Source organism: Bos taurus, chromosome 20 (genome assembly GCF_002263795.3).
Source record: "Bos taurus isolate L1 Dominette 01449 registration number 42190680 breed Hereford chromosome 20, ARS-UCD2.0, whole genome shotgun sequence".
In the NCBI taxonomy this organism is placed as follows: Eukaryota; Metazoa; Chordata; class Mammalia; order Artiodactyla; family Bovidae; genus Bos; species Bos taurus.
Window position 1 is genome coordinate 31,942,438 of NC_037347.1, and position 18,954 is coordinate 31,961,391.

Below are 18,954 nucleotides of genomic sequence, written 5' to 3' on the forward strand. Positions count from 1 at the left end.
TCATTTTAAGTGATTCATTTACCTCCTCTGTTGGTAACAGAAATGCATGGTAATGGAAAGAGTCATGGTTTAATATGCTTCTCTGAACAACAACTTCAGACACCAAAAAAAAGATAAAGCTCCCAAACCCCAATATGAGAAAGTATGGGGAACATGATTTCTAGTCTGGTTACCACAATGACTCCTCATTTGAAAATCTAGGAAGGACAAGGGAATGCAAACTAGCATGCGGGCGGCCACTGTGGGGTCTTGGGAGGCTCTCAGTTGATCTGCCTGGTGCAGGACAACCCCACTCCATCAAGTCAGTTTGCAGGACTGACACTGTGGCTCCAAGCCTATAGGATGACGACTCATCTAAGCACAGGGAAGTTCCCTGTGGAACCTGCAACCATTTGTTCCTTTATGGATGAATGAATGAATGGATATATCATTCATATCCACTATAGGCTAGTTCTAGATGCCAAGTGCACCGCAAGAGACAAAGCAGAAATCACTGTTTTCTTGGAACTCAATTCCAATGAATTTTAGATCTGTCTTTTGCTTATTTACTTGAGTGAGTAAAAAGTTTTATAGTTGATTTACAAAATTGTGCTAGCTTCAGGAGTGTAGCAAAGTAATTGGTTATACATATACATGTATACACACATACATATATTCTTTTTCAGGTTATTTTACATTATAAGCTATTATAAGATATAGAATATAGTTCCTTATGCTATACAGTAAATCCCTATTGCTTATTTTATACATAGTGGTGTATCTGTTAATCCCATACTCCTAATTATCCCTCCCCTTTCCCCTTTGGTAACCACAGATTTGTTTTATATATCTGTGAGGCTGTTTCTGTTTTGTAAATAATTTCACTTGTATTATTTTTTCAGATTCTACATCTTTTCAGATTCTTTGTCTGAATTTCATTTAGTGTGATAATCTCTAGGTTCACACATGTTGTGAATGGAAATATTTCATTCTTTTTCAGAGCTGAGGAATAGCCCACTGTGTATACATACACCATATCATCTTTTTTCATCTGTTGATGGACACTTAGGTTGCTTCCATGTATTGGCTACTGTAAACAGTGCTGCTATGAACACTGGTGTGCAGGTATCAGAAAGCTTTTATTTTTACTGTGGGTGACATAGGCTCACCCATATTAGCTTGCATGAAAAAATGCTAGTCCACCATAGATCAGAAGCACCATTTTCTTGACATATGGGCATGGACCCAACCTGGTAAAGAAAGGGATGATTGGAACAGTCTGGTGTTAGATGTTCTGGGGTTCATTTGTAATCAGCTAAGAGAGAACACCCATTGCTCTCCGACATTGATGAGGTAGAGATGGCCACTTCATTTCCAGTATTTCATCTCCTCTAACTGGCTTGCCCAAAGCCTGTGGTTGAAAATGTTTCATAAAATCTTGACTTTCTTTGACTTTTCTTGCTCCATGGAACCTTAAGTACAGCAGGAGTAGAAGACAGCATTGTGGGAAACCATAAAGGATTGCTTGATGGGCAGATGTATATGTGTAGGTATGTGGCTCATGGTTCTGTTTTAGGAATTATTTCTCAAATGTATGGGGTTTCCTTTTCTTTTTAGAACAGCTAAATTATGAACCGATTTTCATAGCTTTCAGGCCAACAAGCAGATGCCTGTGTTATAAATGATTCCTTTCCTTGGTTCTGATACATCCAACAGCTGAGCCTAAGCCGCTTAGAAATCAGGCAACAACACGAAGGGGACTGAACAGTCTTTGAAATGAAATTCCATTATTTTTGGTTTTCATTTAGATTTCCTCCTATTTATATGGGCTTGAATGACTAAGCCCCTGACCTAGGACAGCAGGGAAGAAGTAGAGAGGAGGCAGGTCGAGTGGCATGGACAAGGGCAGGGGTGGCCATTTTTCAAATATGTACTTCAGGCTTGTAAATGTCAAGCCTTAAAGCTGGACCTTCAAGAACAAATATCTTGAAGGTAGAAATAATAGACTGCATTTAGAAAATTGCAACTAACTGGTTCTATTTTCTGTCCTTACTTTTTGGTTTGTGATTTAATCAAAAGCCTGTTGGTTATTTTTCTTTTCTTTTTCTTCTTTTAGGAGTGGCAAGAGGCTAATTCAAACGGGAAAGAATGTAAATACTCCATGGCCACGCCATCTTGGAATCTCTCTAGGGACACAGCAATGGTCACTGTAATTTGACTTCAGCTCTAGGAAATTGCTTGCATCAACATTGAACCTCTAGCAGAAGTTGCACAAGCAAATTCATCATGGTAGATGACAGCAGCAATGAAAATTTCAGTCCAAATTGAGCTCAAATACATCCTAGAGCCACAATCTTAAATTCTAGACAAGTCATTTTCCTTGCCACTTGAAAACAGAGTATCATTTTTCAATATGAACCATTTAGGACCACACACTTCAACACAATTCATGTCTAGTTAGCTAGAACTCAGTATTTTCTGGTTTTCCCATAGCAATTTTCTAAACTAATATGTTCATATAAGTGCCTTTTCCATATAAATGCCTTTTCATCGAATTCTGGTCACCAGTAAAGCTAATTCATGGTTTCCACTGGGGTTGTGAATTATCTCTACTTGGGGGTGGGGATGGGTATCTCTTCATGAGGGATTGCTCCATTTTTATTATGGAATTTGCAAATACATAAAAATAGAAATCGTGATTTTACTATGGTCCTCACCCAGCTTAAACAATTGTCAGCATTTGACCTATCCTGTTTTGTACATTCTCTGCCTTTGTTTTTAATCATCTGCTTTCACCTATAGCTACATACATATGTATCTTTAAAAGCTAAGGACTCTCTCATTAAAAAATAATCTAATATTATACCTAGCAAATTAATAATGACTCCTCAGTATCATCTAATACACACTTTGTGCTCAGATTTCCAAAAATATCTCAAAAAATGTCTTTTGGCCATTTGTTTGAATCAGGATACAAACTAGGCCCATGCAATGTCTCAAGTATGTCCAAATCCATAATACTTCTCAGTTTTTTGTTACATCATTGTTTTGGTTGAAGATAATTTTCTTTAGGGTTTATGCATTCTTAATGAGTCATTTAAGATATCCCTCTTGTTCTGCTATTTTCTATAAACTGGCAGTAAGACCCAGAGGCTTATTGACTTTATCTCTAATGGAAAGAATCCATCATGGGTAGCTGTGAACTCCTGTATCAGGGACATATTATATCATATGATGACAAGACTTATCTATGTTTGAAATGTTGTCAGCCTGATTAATCTAGAATATAGCAATTTTTATCATTTACTGATGATCTTGCCCAAATCATATGTCATTGGTGGTGGTGGTTTAGTCATTAAATTGTGTCCAACTCTTGTGACCCAACTCTTGTAGCCCACCAGGCTCTTCTGTCCATGGGATTTCCCAGGCAAGAATAGTGGAGTGGGTTGCCATTTCCTTCTCCAAATCATTATGTCATTAGGGCTTCTAAACTGGTGATTTCTCTAATCTGCCACTTTAGCTGCATTTATTAGCTAAGTATGTCTAAATGAGGAACAATAACAACCAAAAGAAAACAACTTTCCTTCACCTTGAAATGCAATTCATATAAAAATTCAAGGTAATTTCTTATTTTCCTAATGTATCAGTTTTTATAACAATGAGTAAATACCCTAGTAACTTTCAAAGGTGACCATTTTTAAAAAAATTTCATTATGAACTTACTGATGATTCATGTTTTGATGCAATTTTTAGGGGACTGTAATGATAGGAATAGAAAGGATGAAGTCATTTCATCTTTTTTCAGTTATTCTGAGCTGTTTTCAGATAAAAAGCTCACTGTGTAATCTTGGCTAACTTTCCTTTTTCCATTCTCCCTTTTTCCTCTCTATCACCCTACTATTTTACCAGGCTCCCTCTATAAAAATGGCTGGAAGCAAGCATTGAGACCAGATGATATCTAAAAATCCATGTATATATACAAATTCTCAAGGCAAACCCCTGTGGGTTTTTTTTTTTAAGTTAAAAAAATTAAAAAATATGTATTTTTTTTTAAAATTGGAGGATAATTGCCCTGTGGGTATTTAGTGAGGGATTCATATATACTCAGGGAAGGGTAGGTACAGACACCCACAATCTACATATTTGATCCAAGATCTACATGTTTGATTGCTAGACCCACACCATGCCCACAGCATTGAGCACAGCTGCAGAGGTGTCAGTCACTAGCAACCGTGCTCCTTTGAACACTAGTGGCCACTGGGGTAGCAGTAGGTAATGCTTTGAAAAGAAGTTCCCTGGCCAACTATTTTCAGGAAGTGCTGTGGTTCTTTTATTTCTTTTGGATACTCACAATGTGCCCAAACAGACAGATTAGAGACTCTGAGTGGTTTTGTAATGAAGAACCCTGTTTAACTTTGCATGTTCCAGCATTTCCCAAGCACTGGAAACATGGTAGGCTAAACAGTTAAGGCCAGAGTTCTTTGCAAGGGTGTGTAAAGAATATTAGTGGAGGAAATTAAAAAAAAAAAAACACCACCTAATGCTACTTCATATAAAATAGATAAGCAACAAGGACCTACTGTATAGCACATAGAACTATGTTCACTATCTTGTAATAACCTATAATAAAAGAGAATCTGAAAAAGAATCTGAATGTGCCCTTAGTTGCAAAATAGGTCTTTGCAGATGTAATTAAGGTAAGGATTTCAAGATAAGGTTATCCTGGGTTAGGGCTCTAGATGGAAATGATGGGTGTCCTTATAAGACAAAAGAAGACCAGACATAGAGACACAGGGAGAAGACCATGTGAAGATAGAGGTAGGGACTGAAGTAATAAATCTACAAACCAAGAAACACCAACAATCACTAGGAGATGAAGCTAGAAGAAGGAATAAATTCTCAGAGAGTCCAGAAGGAATCAACATTGACGTCACCTTGATTTTGACTCTGGCTTCCATAAACGTGACAGATTAAATGTTGTTGTTTTAAGCTCCTAGGATTAGGTAATTTGTTACACAGCTGTTTCAGGAAATAAATACAATATGCCTGAATCAATGGAGATTGACTCAGGAGATCTGTGGTAGATGGCATTCATACTTACTGAAAATGTCCACAGCTGATTCTGATGGACATATATGCATCAAGAACCACCACTTTAGGGCCCTGGGGGTTGACCTGCTTATATTGACATCCTGTTGGATTTAGTCACCTGATGTGATGAGCTGACTCATTGGAAAAGGCCTTGATGCTGGGAAAGATTGAGGGCAGGAGAAGAGGGCAACAGGGGATGAGATGGTTGGATGGCATCACAGACTCAATGGACATGAGTTTGAGCAAGTTCCGGGAGATAGTGAAGGACAGGGAAGCCTGGCATGCTTCAGTTCATGGGGTTGCAAAGAGTTGTAAATGACTTAGCAACTGAACCACAGCAATGGAATTTAGGCTCTTGCTGTGACTCCAGTGGACCAATAAAACTTTCTGCTCTTTACCCCCAAGTCTGTTTTTCAGACTTGAAATGAAATGCTATCAGGTCATCCCTTAGGTAGTACACTGGAAGTAGTTTTTATAGATGGTGATGATGGTCAAGGCTGCGTGAGTAGAAAGAGGACTACTCATCAGTAGGTTCAAAGGGAGGAGACGAAGATCAGCACTTGATCATCCAATTAACCAAGCAGATCTCACTGGAAGGGAGTCTCATTCTGCAGCCTAAATAAGGTGGAGCTTTCTTTCTTTCGGTAACTTGAGAAACCCTGGTCTCCTATGACTTCAAACCCTTCTAGTTCACTTATAATCCTTCTAGACTCAGTTGCCTTCTTTTTCTCAGCTGCCCAAGAAGGCTGCTCCTTTTATCTCCAGCTTCTATTCATCTGAAAACACCTTTCTTTTCCCAACTGTTCTCATTTTAGTGCTTAGCTTCCCTGGCTCTCTGGATCTGGTCTGCCCTCTCAGTCTTTGATTTCTCCAAAGGAGTCAGAGATGTCTCTCCAGTCCTGTCCAGAGCTGATGATTCATAAATAAGGCACCTGCTCTTAAAAATACCTCCACAAGGAGAAGTTTGCCAGTCAGGAAAGAGCTGATGTATGCTCTTCTGGTTTTCTGGTTTGACAGCTTCTCATACAGAGGCTGACTAGACCCTAGGAGGTTATTTGCTCATGGTTTATCCAAGATTATCCAGTCAAAAACTAACTTTGGGAGAAGGTACCAAAGAAAAATTTCAAAATTTTTGCCCCAGCTGGTTCTTCAGCCAGGAAGGGTGAAGTGTGATGATCGTGGATAAGATGGTGAAGGAGATATTCCTTCTCCTTATAAACCACAGAGGTCCTGATTTAGCTCTTGGAGCCAGCCACAGTTCACCTGCTACCCAGTTCAAACAGGCTGTCAGAGGCTAGACTGGGTACTTAACCATTAGTTAATATATTATTTGTTGCTGCTGTTAAACTCGATTTGGGGAGCCTCCTTATAGCTGAACTTCTGAAGCAAAACCAAATTTTAAGTTAGGGACTCCAGGGACTTATAAATGTATACATATAAAAGAATCCTAGCAATAAAACAGTACTTGATTATTACCAAATGACTCATCCAGGCAGTAAATGTTCTAAAAGCTCAAAGAAAGAAGCTTAGGCCTGAGTTTAGTTCAGTTGGGGGTAAAGTTGCCCTTTGGAAAAGTAGAAAAAATTTGTTGTAATCACATATCTTTTCACTGTCTGGACAGCTTCATGGCTTCTAGAACTAAGGACAGTCTTTTTCAGGGGAAAGAGGAAGAAAAGGAAACAACCTCCTACAGGGTGCCAAGTAATGTGGTAAACATTTGATCTAATCCTGCCCCGGGGCAATCCTGAGGCAAGACAGTGAAGCAAGGAAGTCAGCTTCCAGGCTGCTCTGTCCTCCTCTTGCCCACCACCTCCTTGCTGGGGTGTCCGTCTTTCTCACCTGGTGCCCACATCTCATCCTCTGAAGTCTGGCAAGCCCCTCAGTCCCTTCCTCTCAGTAAGTGCCCCATGGTCTCCCAGCTCTAAAGGGCCAGCCTGACCTATAGTCTGTCTAGTCAAAGCTATGGTTTTTCCAGTAGTCATGTATGGATGTGACAGTTGGACTATAAAGAAAGCTGAGCACCGAAGAATTGATGCTTTTGAACTGTGGTGTTGGAGAAGACTCTTGAGAGTCCCTTGGACTGCAAGGAGATCCAACTAGTCCATCCTAAAGGAGATCAGTCCTGAATATTCATTGAAAGGACGGATGCTGAAGCTGAAACTCCAATACTTTGGCCACCTGACAGGAAGAATTGACTCCTGGGAAAAGACCCTGATGCTGGGAAAGACTGAAGGCAGGAGAAGGGGACGACAGAGGATGAGGTGGTTGGATGGCATCACTGACTTGATGGACATGAGTTTGAGCAAGCTCCAGGAGTTAGTGATGGACAGCGAAGCCTGGCATGCTTTAGTCCATGCAGTTGCAAACAGCTGGACATGACTAAGTGACTGAACTGAACTGACTTATAGTCCAGGTTGAAGTGCTTACAGAAGAACATGAAGAAAGCAGGGCTTCTCAGATGAGGGTCTTCTGGGATATGAAGTTTTGTTCTTTTTTTTGTAAAGATAAGTGACAATGAAAAGGCATATTTCTAATATTAAAATTTATTTTTTAAATAATTTTTTCTCCAACGGGCATTCTCTGGAGTCTGTGAGAATTTTATTACCTTAAAAAATATACTACTTGAAATAGAGCTACCATATGGATGCAGCAGTCCCACTCCTGGGCATATATTTGGAGAAAACCATAAGTTGAAAAGATTCATATACCTAGTCGTGTCCAACTCTTTGTGACCCCATGGACTGTAGCCCACCAGGCTTCTCTGTCCATGGGATTCTCCTGGCAAGAATACTGGAGTGGGTAGTCATTCCCTCCTCCAGGGGATCTTCCTGACCCAGGGATTGAATCCTGGTCTCCTGCATTGCAGGCAGATTCTTTGCCATCTGAGCCACCAGGGAAGCCCCTTTCTTTTTTCACTTTCAGTATTCATAGCAGCACTATTTACAATAGCCAGGATGTGGAAGCAACATGAATGTCCATCAATGGAAGAATGGATATAGAAGATGTGGTATATATAAACAATGGAGTATTACTCAGCCATAAAAAGAACAAAATAAGGCCATTTGCAGTGATATGGATGGATGTAGAGATTATCATACTGAGTGAAGTCAGACAGAGAAAGGCAAATATGATATGATACTACTTATATGTAGAATCTAAAAAAAATGGTATAAATGAAGATATTTACAAAAAACAGAAATAGACTTACAGATGTAGAAAACAAACTTAAGACTACTAAGGGGAAAGTGGGGGTAGAAGGGATAAATAAAGAATAACTAGAGTCCCCTATAGTACAGGGAACTCTACTCAGTACTCTGTAGTGACCTATACGGGAATAGAATCAAAAGAAAAGAAACAAAGTTAGTCGCACAGTCGTGTCTGACTCTTGCGATCCTATGGACTGTAGCCTGCCAGGCTCCTCTGTCCATGGGATTTCCCAGGGAAGAGTACTAGAGTGGGTTGCCATTTCCTTCCCCAGGGGATCTTCCTGACCCAGGGATCAAACCTGGGTCTCCTGCACTGCAGGCAGATTCTTTACCAACTGAGCTACAGAATCCAAATAAGAGTGGATATATATATACATATGACTGATTCACTTTGCTGTACAGCAGAAATTGACACAACATTGTAAATCAACTACACTCTAATAAAAATTAATTAAAAATATACTACTCAATATGAGATATATTCTACTAGATTCAGCATCCTTCTTATCCTCCTAGAAAGTATAAATACAAGAAAAGCTCTGGTGACTGAGGTGAGGAGGTAGATGGGATGCTTAAGGGCAATAGTCATAGTAGCAGCAGCAGCAAGAGTAAAAATAATAAAATATCTAATTTTTATTCCATGCCTACTTTGTGCCAGGAATTTTCCTATGTACCTATCTGCTTCTCAAAATGATCCTCTGAGATAGATGTCAATATCGCCATTGACAGATAAATCAGAGTCCACAGCATGTCAGCAGTATGCCAGGTGCATACACACATAACAACTCATGTTCTCCAGCTCCCTGACCTCCGAAGTCCTCATGGCACAGCTTGGGACATCAATTGCAACCAATAATAGAATCTGTACAATCACTACTGGTTTAGAACAAACACCTCTAATACTTTTGTAGGACCTTTTTGTCTGCTTTTTCCTAGGAGAAAGAAAAATGGCAGAAGAGAAAATGCGTTTGCTGCTCTCAGATTTGGGAAATGATTCTCATCAGTGTTAGTGTTGTGGAGAGGATGCTAAACTCAAATGCCATGAGATCTAAACTAACACTTCCCTCTCTACCTTCCTTCTGCATTTGCTCTTAAGTCTCTCCTGGAACTCAGTATAATATTCGTTTAACCAATAGTCATTTTGTATCAGGCCCTGTTTATGTTGTGGCAGAAGAGAGTAGGGCATATAAAGATGAGGGAAGACCAAATTCTTTCCCTCTGAAAGTGAAAGTGGAGAGTGAAAAAGTTGGCTTAAAGCTCAACATTCAGAAAACGAAGATCATGGCATCCGGTCCCATCACCTCATGGGAGATAGATGGGGAAACAGTGGAAACAGTGTCAGACTTTATTTTTGGGGGCTCCAAAATCACTGCAGATAGTGACTGCAGCCATGAAATTAAAAGATGCTTACTCCTTGGAAGGAAAGTTACGACCAACCTAGATAGCATATTCAAAAGCAGAGACATTACTTTGCCAACAAAGGTTCGTCTAGTCAAGGCTATGGTTTTTCCTGTGGTCATGTATGGATATGAGAGTTAGACTGTGAAGAAGGCTGAACACTGAAGAATTGATGCTTTTCAATTGTGGTGTTGGAGAAGACTCTTGAGAGTCCCTTGGACTGCAAGGAGATCCAACCAGTCCATTCTAAAGGAGATCAGCCCTGGGATTTCTTTGGAAGGAATGATGCTGAAGCTGAAACTCTAGTACTTTGGGCACCTCATGCGAAGAGTTGACTCACTGGAAAAGACTCAGATGCTGGGAGGGATTGAGGGCAGGAGGAGAAGGGGATGACAGAGGATGAGATGGCTGGATGGCATCGCCAACTCTATGGACGTGAGTCTGGATGAACTCTGGGAGTTGGTGATGGACAGGGAGGCCTGGCGTGCTGCGATTCATGGGGTCGCAAAGAGTCGGAGATGACTGAGCGACTGGACTGAACTGAAGAGTTTACAATTGAAGGGAAGTTACCATATGGATACAGGCCACCTGTGTTCAACCAAAAGATGTACAACCTCAAAAGCTCTTGGAATTCAGAAGAAGAAGAGTTTTAGTTCAGTTATTTTTGGTTTAAATATGTATCATTTCTTATTGCATACATTTGCCATTTCTCTGGGGTCTGCTTGACAGGAGCACAGAGCTGCTCCTGGAAATGTTTGCTCTCCCATGAACCCAAATTTGGAGTGCTGAAACTATTGATTATGGAATATTAAGTGAGGAAAAAAGAAGAGTTAAAGGCTGCTTTTCCATAACACCCGAAAACGAAAAGATAATCTATAGCAGTAAAGACACGAATGTTATCTAAGAGCATGTTGAGGACACACAAAGCCCATTCATCTGAACAGTAACATCTACTACGATGAGGTGGGGTTTCTGGCTTATGAGTCTTTCATGATGCACAATTTCCTAACAGGACAGTCTCCTGTCTTTATTCTTCAGTGTGGATTCAGTGCTCAGTGGCAGCAGTCAGCTTATGGATGATCCGCAAACCCACAAAGTAAGCCTGCCCTCAAACTGGAGCTGTGTGTTGTTGACTGTAGCTCTTCATAAGATAAATGTTATGTGATAATGATGACACATCTCAGACAGTTCAGTTGCAAACTATTGCCTATTCAATCCATCACCAAGCATTTACAGATGCTCAGCTTTCATTTTGTGGAATACCCATAATGATAGAAATGTATAAGTCCACACTGCTTGGTAGATACTGTTAATCTTACTTTACAATAGAATATGTATTTCAGAGGAGGTGACTGTGAAGGAGATTCATAAAATGCATCCGGGATTCTCATTAATGTTACCAATTGAAGACAATTTTCTATAGGAGACTAAAAAACAACAACGAATTCAAACATGATGACTAAAAATACCTTATTACAGAAACAATCTTTTTTCTGTTTATAAAAGGGGTTGGCATACTTTTTCTTCAGGGGCCAGATAGTAAATATTTCAGGCTTGCAGACTTGTCTATGTTTTAGTTGCTCAGCTCTGCCATGGTATTCCCAAAGCAGCCATAGATGATCTGAAGCAAATAGGTCTGGTTGTATTGCAATAAAACTGTACAAAACAAGCATCTGGTCTGATGACTGTAGCTTGCCAACCCCTGGTTTAAATATTTGTCAGCCTTAAAAAAAGAATTAGCTTTTTTTGTATTATATATTATGAATTACTTGCAGATCAATTTCCTAGAAATTATATACATTTAAAATCCCTTTGAAAGTTGTATAGACTATTTTATTTTTTAAAATTTTAATTGAAGGATAATTGCTTTATAATATTGTGTTAGTTTCTGCCATACATCAAATCAATCAGTCATAGGATACATATATACATTCCCTCCCACTTGAACTTCCCTCCCACCTGCCACCTCATTCTACCCCACTAGGTTGTCAGAGAGCACTGGATTTGAAATCCCTGCATCATATAGCAAATTCCCACTGGCTATCTATTTTACATATGGTGCAATCAGTTGTCTCTCAAGTTATTTTTAGTTTAAATATATATTATCTCATATTACATGTGCTTGCCATAAGGCACACTATTATCTGAATTTCTATTCAATATACCTGTTTTTGAATTTCATAAATCTTTTTTATAAATGTGATGTTCAGTCTGCTTTCTCATTGCACAGATGAATCTATATTAAAATCAGGGCACACCTATATGATGAATTCAAGATTTTTTTTCTCAGTGCAAAAGTACACATTATCTGAAAAACTGTGCATTGCATGTAGGAGCTGGTGTGGACAAAGGCCTTTTAGGAATGACAGAGTCTGGGGTCCTCACCCTAGAGAGGCTTTTGTGTGCAGAAGCAAGAGCTTTCTTGAGAGCAGTGATTCTAGAGTGGGGTTTGAAGCTGTAGAACTTAGCAATTCAGCAGGGCTGCAGGCTAGAACTCCAAGGTCACAATCAACTTTGGGATGCTTTAACTTTCAGATCACGAAAGAGTTTGCCACCCACTGGGGTTACCCAGGATGAAAGAATGGTTGTCTAGGATTTCACCCCTGAGAAGTGTGCATTACGCTCTGGAAGAGACACCATACTAGGAATGGGTATAGAGAGTCCACACAGGCCCCCTGGAATTTTTAGAGGGACGCTTAATTGCCCTTCTCAGACTTAAAAAAAATATTACTCACTTCCACGATCCAGGCTTTCTGAAGCTTATACCCACAGACTTCCAATTCTTTTCTTACTGTTTTAGGATCCGTCATAAACAGACGACCTTGACATATGTTGACAATCAGAAAGGACCTGCAGGTGCTTGAGGAGGCTGGTCTTGAGCTGTGGGCTCGCTCCCCACTCCAGATATTCAGTTAACGCTGGCCAAGGCCGGTGCACAGAGAACAGGTCTCTTGTAAACTGAATGGGAAGCATCTACTCACTGCTGATTATGGCTCAGCAAATTGCTGGGAGTTGAGGAGGATAAAGAAGGTAAGACCTACTATTTATCTTACAAAGAATCGTTAACTCCCCCAACAATTACATGTGAAGGCAGACAGTGTATAATGAAGCACCATCACTGGGAAACTAATAGCAGGCATTATCTGCGTATTTCAGGCTGGAAAAAGTCACTATCAAGTCTCTACTTGAAGATAACTGAACACTGTTATTTCACTGATCAATAACATGCATTATCTACACTTTATTTTGTTCATCTAGGTTCAGATATAAAGCATCACACTGCTGGTACCTTCTTTAATCTCTCCGTTGGTTAAAGAGACTTACGAGAACTGCGGGCTTTTGGGGTAGCTCAGTTGGTAAAGAATCTGCCTGCAGTACAGGAGACCTGGGTTCGATCCCTGGGTTGAGATGATCCCCTGGAGAAGGAAATGGCAACTCATTCCAGTATTCTTGCCTGGGCAATCCTATGGACAGAGGAGCCTGGAGGGCTATAGTCCATGGGGTCACAAGAGTTGGACACAACTTTTCATGCAAAGATGGGCACAAAAAAGGACAGAAATGGTATGGACCTAACAGAAGCTGAAGATATTAAGAAGAGGTGGCAAGAATACACAGAACAACTATACAAAAAAGATCTTCATGACCCAGATAACCATGATGGTGTGATCACTCACCTAGAGCCAGACATCTTGGACTGTGAAGTCAAGTGGGCCTAAGGAAGAATCATTACAAACAATGCTAGTGGAGGTGACGGAATTCCAGCTGAGCTATTTCAATTCCTAAAAGATGATGCTGTGAAAGTGCTGCACTCAATATGCCAGCAAATTTGAAAAACTCAGCAGTTGCCACAGGACTGGAAAAGGTCAGTTTTCATTTCAATCCAAAAGAAGGGCAATGCCAAAGAATGTTCAAATTACCACACAATTGAACTCATTTCATATGCCAGCAAAGTAATGCTCAAAATTATCCAAGCTAGGCTTCATCAGTACATGAACTGAGAACTTCTAGATGTTCAAGCTGGATTTAGAAAAGGCAGAGGAACCAGAGATCAAACTGTCAACATCTGCTGGATCATAGAAAAAGCAAGAGAATTCCAGAAAAACATCTTCTTCTGCTTCATTGACCATGCTAACACTTTTGACTTTGTGGATCACAACAAACTGTGGGAAATTCTTCAAGAGATAGGAATACCAGACCACCTGACCTGCCTCCTATGAAACCTGTTTGCAGGTCAAGAAGCAACAGTTGGAACTGGACATGGAACAACATACTGGTTCCAAACTGGGAAAAGAGTACGTTAAGGCTGTATACTGTCACCCTGCTTATTTAACTTACATGCAGAGTACATCATGTGAGATGCTGGGCTGGATGAAGCACAAGCTGGAATCAAGATTGCCTGGAGAAATATCAAAACCTCATATATACATATGATACCACCCTTATGGCAGAAAGCAAAGAGGAACTAAAGAGCCTCTTGATGAAGGTGAAAGAGGAGAGTGAAAAAGATGGCTTAAAACTTAACATTCAAAAAATGAAGATCATGGCATCCAGTCCCATCACTTCATGACAAATAAATGGGGAAACAGTGGAAACAGTGACAGACTTTATTTTGGGGGGCTCCAAAATCACTGCAGATGCTGACTGCAGTCATGAAATTAAAAGGCTCTTGCTCCTTGGAAGAAAAGCTATGAAAAACCTAGACAGCGTATTAAAAAGCAGAGATATTACTTTGCCAACAGAGGTCCGTAGAGTCAAAGCTATGGTTTTTCCAGCAGTCATGTATGTGAGAGTTGGACCATAAAGAAGGTGGAGTGCCAAAGAATTGACACTTTTGAACTGTGGTGTTGGAGAAGACTCTTGAGAGTCCCCTGGACTGCAAGGAGATCCAACCAGTCAATCCTAAAGGAAATCAGTCCTGAATATTCATTTGAAGGACTGATGCTGAAGCTGAAATTCCAATACTTTGGTCACCTGATGCAAAGAGCTGACTCACTGGAAAAGACCCTGATGCTGGGAAAGATTGAAGGCAGGAGGAGAAGGGGACAACAGAGGATGAGATGGTTGTATAGCATCACGGACTCAATGGACATGTGTTTGACCAAGCTCCGGGAGTTGATGAAGGATGGGGAAGCCTGGTATGCTGCAGTTCATGTGGTAGCAAAGAGTTGGCTACAACTGAGTGGCTGAACAACAGGAGAGCTGTTTGGTCTCTACCTCTGTTTCTTCTCGGATAAAGTGTATAATTCTACTGGCCTTCCTCTGACCTCAGAGAAGCAAGCATAGAGGCTAAATAGTCTCTGCAGGATGCTTGGCATTATCAGAACATTAGTGCTGTCTGTGAGTTAGAAAAGGCTACCACTAGTTTGGGTGCAAGAAGTAGCCAACATAAACACCATTTCCTTAAAAGGGATCCTAGTTATCTATGTTAACTTACTGTGTCGTCTACTGAGTTGTTTGTAAACAGCATACTGTCAAGAATTCAATGTCAGCTTTGATGTCACAGCCCTGTGCTACTCTCTAATGTGTGTCCGAAGCTCAACAAGTAAAGGCTGCACATTCTAAGACACGATCTGTGCAAGGACACACTTCCTTTATCCTGTGTTTCTTTTACATGGATTGTTAGCTTGTGCTTATTTCAGCTATATTGTCAACTAATAAGCCCTTAAGTTTGAAAATATCTGATGAAAAAGAATGATTAAAGCCGAGAGGGTCATTTGGCTTTTAGGGGGCAGTGGTGGGTCACAGGCAGGAGGGAGGCTTCTATTCCTTTGGCACTGGAATTGCCTGTAGGATAGTACAGTGATGACATAGGAACATCCTGGGACACCCCCCTAAGACTAGACCCGTGACAGTAGTCCCATGACCTGACAATAAGGCTCTATGGAAGGCTTTTGGGAAAGGCTGTACGTACTTATAGTAATGGACAGGAGAAATGTCTCCTCCTGCATATTTTAATCTCTATCCTCTCATAAATGACTGCTGGAGGATATAAAGCTACTGTGTGGGAGCCAAAGAATAATTAAGATACTGGGGGAATACCTGGCTTCTATTTTTTGAATTTTTGTTTTGTGTCCATGTAAAATCCACTGACTACTCATTAAAGACTTGGCATTTGCCAGGTCCTTACCAGGTGCTGTAAGATAATAAGGATGTAAAAGATAAAGCCCTTATTCTTTGGGGTAGTATAGTCTATCAGAGGGAATAGAAAGCATATAAGAGTCTCCATTAGGTTGAAACAAATGACATTAATGATACTGAGGTTCAAAATGGAGTTGAGTACAGGAAATTTCCTACAGTTCAATTCTAATTCTTGTTGGAATATAAATAAGAGCCATAAGAGAATACAGTAAAGACCATGGCTGCTACTGCTGCTAAATCGCTTCAGTCGTGTCTGACTCTGTGTGACCCCATAGACGGCAGCCCACCAGGCTCCCCCGTCCCTGGGATTCTCCAGGCAAGAGCACTGGAGTGGGTTGCCATTTCCTTCTCCAATGCATGAAAATGAAAAGTGAAAGTGAAGTCACTCAGTCGTGTCTGACTCTTCACAACCCCATGGACTGCAGCCCACCAGGCTCCTCCGTCCATGGGATTTTCCAGGCAAGAGTACTGGAGTGGGGTGCCATTGCCTTCTCCAAAAGACCATGGCTGCTGCTGCTAAGTTGCTTCAGTCGTATCCGACTCTGTGCGACCCCATAGACGGCAGCCCACCAGGCTCTCCGTCCCTGGGATTCTCCAGGCAAGAACGCTGGAGTGGGTTGCCATTTCCTTCTCCAATGCATGAAAGTGAAAAGTGAAAGTGAAGTCGCTCAGTCGTGTCTGAATCCTAGCGACCCCATGGACTGCAGCCTACCAGGCCCCTCATGGAGCCAGGTACTATTATAAGTACTTTAAATATATCAACACTTAGAATCCTCATCACAACCTTACGAGGTAGGTACTGTTAGCATGTTCATTTTAGAGATAAAAAAGCAAAACAAAACAGAACCAAGGTACAAAGAAGTCATAAAACTTAAGTAAGATCATGCAGGAAGTAAGCTGTAGAAGTGGACTACATCAAAGTTGCAGAGGTTGAGTTCTCGAAGTACTGGGCTGCATACTACCTTTCTTAGAGGGAAAGAAAGGGTTACCAAGATTCCAAGATGGAAGCGCACATTCTCTTGGGGGAACTGGGGAAAGCTTTGTGGATAAAGCAATATTTGAAATATGCCTTAAAGACAAAAATCCATAAAGGTTTGTTCCCACCTGGGAGGGAAGAAGAGGGAATTTCTGGCAAAGGAGTCATTATGAAAGGCTATAATGAGCAGGAGTTCTGCCGACATAAACATGGGTGTACATAGTACACAAGGGAGATGAGGCTGGAAATACACACAGGCTCCATGTTGTGGGCCTTCTTAAAGGACAGAGAGATGAATTTATTCATAGTTTAGGAAACAGTGGGGAACTACTGAAGATGACGGGGCAGAAGAATCACTGGATCAGAGGTAGGGAAGAAGGATGAATGTGGAAGCAGAGAGTAGGGGGCTGGGAACAGGAAAAAAAAGAGAAGGTAGGGAAGAAAAATTAGGAGGCTAGGGCAGAAGTCCAGCTATGAACGTACAGTAAGGACCCCAACAAGCAAGATGATGGTTATTACAGTAAACTATTATCTCATATGTGTTTTTTTAATTGAATTTTTAATTTCATATTGGAGTATAGCTGATTTACAATGTTGTGTTAGTTTGTGTACAACAAAGTAATTCACTTATACATATATCCAAAATCCTCCTCAGAAAGATGTGCAATCAGCTAATAATTTCTCTAATACTTAATAAGTCTTAAGTATTTGTCCCATACAATCATCAAATCCTGTGCCAAAAACCAACTAAGAGACAGATGAAATTATTAAAAAAACAAAACGCATGAGACCACAGCAGCCTGACTCCGGAGTCTGCCTACTTCAGGAACACTAAAAATGTTTTGTCTTTCTCTGAAAGATTCTAACCATCCTCATCACTCTCCCCCACAACTCAAAGCAGCTTTCCTTGTAGTAAGTTTGTGCCATTACTTCTTTCAAGTATATAAAGATGTCTATCTCTTTCAACTGTAAACTCCTTCAAACCCCTTCTTAGCCTGTATGTGTGTTTTTGTTCATATTTATATCTCTGCATTGGTGAATTACACTGCTACCCATATGTGTGGGCTGAAAACTTCTCATGGGACTTTTAAAAATAGTTCTTTGCCAAATATCAAAATGAAAAGCTAATACAATTATGTAAAGTTTAAAAATAAAATAAAATTAAAAAAAAAACATAAATAAAAATAGTTCTTTGTTTCCAGAAAATATTTCTCAAGCCTGTACTCTGTGGAAGGTATGTTAGTATGGGCCCATGACTGCACAAACACCCATTCACGTGGATTAGGTCCTGTACCCACACAGAGAGCAAAGCCCTGAGGGCTTAGAAGATGGGCCAGACACTTGTTGATGAGCAAGAGAAGAAAGAGATGAGTGCAATGGACGATTCTTTAGGTGGTGCATTGCGTGGGTTAATCTTAGCTGGTCTGGTTTGACCACATGCTTTTCCCTCAGAGTATTGCTTGGCAATGCTGTGTATAGATCATGTTAACTAAAGATGAATGATGTGCTCTAGTCATGGTTCCCCAAATTATTTCAGGGCAAGATATGTCAGCTTGTTGATGCTGCTTAGCAATAGAATTAGATTTATGATTTGTACCTAAGTTCACTGGAACTAGAGGCCTGACAGTTAAGGCTGTCTACATAGCTAGGGTGCACCCACATGACCAGCTCACTCCAGGAAACTCCGTCATGAGCAGACTTTGGGCTTCCTGGTACTGAGGTGCTTGGCAGGAACATGAGTAATGGTTCCAGACCTGGAGACCAAGGGTGACTGCTGTGACTGGGGAGTGAGAGGACAGAAAGGCACACACTTGGGTTCCGCAGACCCTGGTCAGTGCACTTGCCCATCTACTGTAGCTGCACTGTATCTCTTGCCAGTCAGGAAGCTGTCCTCTGAGTATACACCATTTGATTTCTATGATTCTTTTAGCAATAGAACCCTGAAGGTGGTCAATGTGCAGTTAATACAGGCAGTGAGATCTGATCCTCTATGAGTGCCCCCCACCCTCCTGTAAGCCAAGAGGTTCCATGATAACAAGGCGGGGGTAGGGGGGTTGGTGGGAATTGTTAAGTGTGCAAAAGGGTGGGTAGTCAGGGAGCTATAAAGGATGCCTCCATTCAGTTATTTTATTTGCAACATCATTTATTACTTGCTGTGTTCAAGGT

At 40.7% G+C, this 18,954-nt stretch overlaps 1 protein-coding gene and 1 long non-coding RNA gene across 2 annotated transcripts in view; one reads left to right on the plus strand and one right to left on the minus strand.

Moving 5' to 3' along the window:
* Window positions 1-2,563, plus strand: part of LOC112443004 (uncharacterized) — a 118,063-nt gene extending 115,500 nt beyond the window's left edge. The window contains exon 2 of the long non-coding RNA XR_003031258.2: window positions 2,096-2,563. This is a non-coding gene — a long non-coding RNA (uncharacterized lncRNA). The remainder of the gene's footprint in view (window positions 1-2,095) is intronic.
* GHR (growth hormone receptor) overlaps window positions 1-18,954 on the minus strand; it is a gene marked incomplete at its 5' end in the record, with an annotated part of 173,669 nt that overhangs the window by 72,734 nt on the left and 81,981 nt on the right.